Here is a 4,161-nt window from a genome sequence, read left to right as displayed (position 1 = left end):
TGCACGGGATACATGCAGTCAGTTTGCATTGCGATGCAGTAATTGATTATGTGTATGTGTCATGTAATCCTGTTATCGGCCGGTTGTGGTTGGGCCAGCTGTTTTTTAGGTTGCTTATTGTACATGATGACTGCTACCGTGTTTTAATGAAGATGGTTCCGTACATCACATGCTGCAGAAGTAGGAGGTATTCCTTTTGTTTTCAAAAAGAGTAAAGTAGAAGTGAACAAACGTGATCATACTACTCAGTTGGCACCCAAAAAAACTCAGCGTACAATGGCGTATATATACTTCCTTCATCCCAAAATAAGTGTCTCAATTTTGTACTAATTTTAGTATAAAATTATACTAAAATCGAGACACTTATTTCATCACAGAATGAGTAACACCTAATTGTTTCCATTTTCTTTTACCACCTATCTCCATTGCCGAAAAAGGGTTTCCCCCCGCTTTGTATACAAAGCAACGAACCGAACATCCAACGATAGGTGCTGGGGCGGAAGCAGCACAGGCATGCCCAAAAGAAAAGAAAGAGAAAATACAAGAGAAACTAATGCCAACAACGGCGGATCGACAAAAACGAAGAAGCCTCGTGGCCGCAGCCCACCGGAGATCGCCCACCAAGCGCCGAGCCTCCAAAGCACCGGTACCCATCAGCACCTCCAAGAAGGGACGCGACGACGACGACGACGCTGCTGCCAAGGGTTTCCCCCGGTACACTGTGAGGAGAGAGGAGGGGTAGCCCCGACGCCCTTCAGGAAGGTCATGCGGTACCCACAAGCGCCACCGCGTCGGTGTCAGCCAAGCCAACAGGGATTTCTCCCGATCCCAACCTCCACCTCAGGCACTCCAGAGCTCGCTACCAAACAGACCCACACCCAGCGCCAACCCGGTCACGAAGCTTCCCACGCCGTCTCACAACGGCACCGTGAAGCATGGTCCGCACAAAGAGGGAGAGGAGCCGGGACTAGGGCAGCAGCACCGTCGGCACGCGGGAGGGCCCCACCTCCACCGTCGGAGACGGTAGCTGACCGGACGCAAAATTATCTCTACCAGTTTCAGAGAGAGCGATAAAATCTAATCGATGCTCCAAAGACGCCTCAGCGAGAAATCTTCTTTTAGCCCAAGTCCTTTAGACCTCTGCTATTCCAAAAGATTCCTTTCATAGGTCATCATGAAATATTTTGCCGTACGGATCCTAGCACTCCTACGTACCGCGGATGCGGGATACACCTTCCGCTTCCACTTACGTTTGGGTTTATCATTGCCCACCATCCGGTCCTCAGAACCGGTCTCCGGTGGTTGATTCGCAAGAACTTCAACACTAACCTCCTCCTCGTCAGACTCATTAGTGGACGGTTCAAGGTCCGCACACCAATTCTCAAGCACTCTCACCCCCAATGCATTTATCTCAGCATCGTTCATAGGTTTCACTGCCGCTAGGTTACGAATGGTTTCTAAAGCGCGTTCCGCTTCCAGATCAAGAAGATCATTAACCGAGTTGGAAATTTCAGAATTTGTATTCCCTAGCGAAACCCCTACTTGATTTGCATTATGAATAATCTCATCCGAAGAAAAATGCAAAATAGAATTGGATAAGTTGACTGACATACCAGTAGTGACCTCAATGTCACGGAGCTTGGCCGCCCTCATAGCGCACCTCTGCTGCATGTCATCAACCTCCGGGAGGTCCTAGAGACGAGAGCTCATCCGTCTCCCCTCAGAGACCGGATCAGGAATCCCACCGAAAGCAATAACCTCCTCACGAGTAGCTCCACTCGTAGGAGGCCACGCCGGGGGGCTCCCACGGCTCCCAGGCCAGAGACCAAGAGAGGGATGTGCCTGGGCCTCCTGCCCGAGCACCCCCTCCGCCCCAACCCTCAAGCGTGAGGGCGAGATCATCCCAACGGCCGAAGGCGCGGTATGGCCCGGGGCCACCTGCCCCAGGCTCCCGCGAGGCGCCACGGGAGAAGACGCAGCAGTCGGCGCCGAAGAAAGAGAGTCTAAGGACACCTGCCCCAGACATCCTCCCTCTCGGCCGACTGGCTGCGGTGAAGCAGGCTCCGACAGAGCCACGTGCCCCTGACCAACACCGATCAGCATAGGAGAGGCTGCAGCAGCCGGCGCCGAAGAGGAATGGTCCAAGGCCTCCTGCCCCAGACGGTCTCCCTCACGGCCGGCCTGAGACGGTAACGAAGGCGACTCAACCACCACACGTCCGTCCGAGCTCCCAGGCAAAAGATCCAGCGCCGGAAGCGAGCGCTCAAAAGCATCCTCAGACTCCACCCTCTCGCTCCAAAGTCTGGGCGGAGCCGACGCAGGCTGAAAAGATCCGAACCTCAACGTGCTGTTAGGTATCGACGGAGATGGGACCGGCTCTACCCCTGATCCAGTCTGGGGCAACTGAGCACCCGGTCCTGACCCGGAGGTTCTCTCTCGATTATCCTCATCCGTCGGATCCTTCCTAGCCCCCGCATTATCATCTCCCTCGTTCATCTCCATATCATTGTTACCATCCACGTCGGCGAACAACTCAGCGTCCTCAAAATCAATCTCCAGAGGGAAGACCTCACCCCTGTAAGTCCAGTTTACCACATCCGGGACGAACTCAATGTCTAGAATACTCACTCGCAATCTGGCGACCCCATGGGCGCGGGTGAAAATCATATCCACCTTCTCAGTCTTGCCAACCAAGGTACCCAGACTGGCCACCACACGGACATCTGTCAGAGCCTCAGAAGGTGCCCCAGAAAAACGCAGCCACACCTGAGTAAGGGGCTTCCCCTTAGGCTCCACTTTCTTCCACTCTTGAAACTCCAGAATACAATTAGTTCCCGGTACCTTACACATCCCAAAGCTCAGCAAACATCGCAGGTCCTCAACCGACGGGAGGTCAACCCTGAACACGTGCTCCTCGATGAGAACAAGCTCCCACTGAAAATCTCCCGGAGCCAGTTCCTGAAGTCTCTGCACAATCTGAGCTTCAGAGACCTCACCCTGGGTCACCTTCACTATCCCAGTAGTCAAGCTCTGCGGCTCAAATGGAATCTCTCTCGCAGCTGGGGACTCAAAGAACATCAGCTCGGCACAATATACTCCATATGTTATAAGCGCCGGAACCTGCTCACGAAGAAGCGGGCAATCCCCCGAGATGTGGGCCGGTTTACCACAAGTATCACACAACTCAGCCACACACTCAACAATGAAGTGACCTTTCTCACCACAGCGATAACAAAGCATTTTCTCTTTCCGACGTGCCCATTTAGAGACCCTCTCAGACTCAGACCTGTTATCCACGTCAGCCGAAGCAGAAGTCATATCAACCTCCGCGGTCGCCAGAGCCGTGACCACCTCCATAGCCTCACTAGTCAAGGCTGTGGCCTGAGCGGGATCAGCCTCCACCCTGGAGGCCTGCTGATCTATAGTATCCTGCGTCTGATGCTGTCTGTGGAAACCATGACCACCACCTCGACCACGACGACGACCACGGTAGCCCCCTCTCTGCCGTGCGTCCGGTCCAGAAGCACCCTCCACAAAACCTCCCGAAGGGCCCAGGAAGGGCCTCTCAGCAGAACCATCACTCTGCCAGGCATAACCTCGGCCACCTCCCGTCGATGACGATCCACGGTGCTGACCCTCTCCATATGCATCATAGCCATCATCCCCCCACTGTCCTCGGGGCGGATCCGATGACTCGGCAATCCCGTTATCTAGTCTCGTCTGCGTAGGATTAGAACGTTGTTGTGTCGGCCTCACGATGTAATGAGGCGGCGGCCGACCCCCACCAACCTGTCCAGCCGGTCTGGGGCCATTGTGCACCGGCGGCCTTGGCGCAGCCGCCCCTCGCCCCGGAACCCTCGGCTGAGGCGCACCCCGGCCCGCGGTGGCCATCGCAGGAGGGGTCATGGACGGTGTCACTCCGGGCATCATGGCCTCAGCCGCTCCGCCAGGCGCACCGGCGCCCCGTCCCGCCTGCACAGGCTGTGGACCAGAGCCATGCACCGGTCGTGGAACCACGGCCCGGGCACCGGCCGAAGCAGGCGGCGGCGCACCGCCACGGCCCGCCCCTCCGGCCCAAAGCAGCACGGCCACCGACGGCTGCAGGCGGCAGCCCATGTCCACCGGCCACAGGAGGCGGAGGCGCTGTCCTGCCACGGCCAC

This window comes from Triticum dicoccoides, chromosome 7B, assembly GCF_002162155.2.
Source record: "Triticum dicoccoides isolate Atlit2015 ecotype Zavitan chromosome 7B, WEW_v2.0, whole genome shotgun sequence".
In the NCBI taxonomy this organism is placed as follows: domain Eukaryota; kingdom Viridiplantae; phylum Streptophyta; class Magnoliopsida; order Poales; family Poaceae; genus Triticum; species Triticum dicoccoides.
This window is presented reverse-complemented; position numbering follows the sequence as displayed.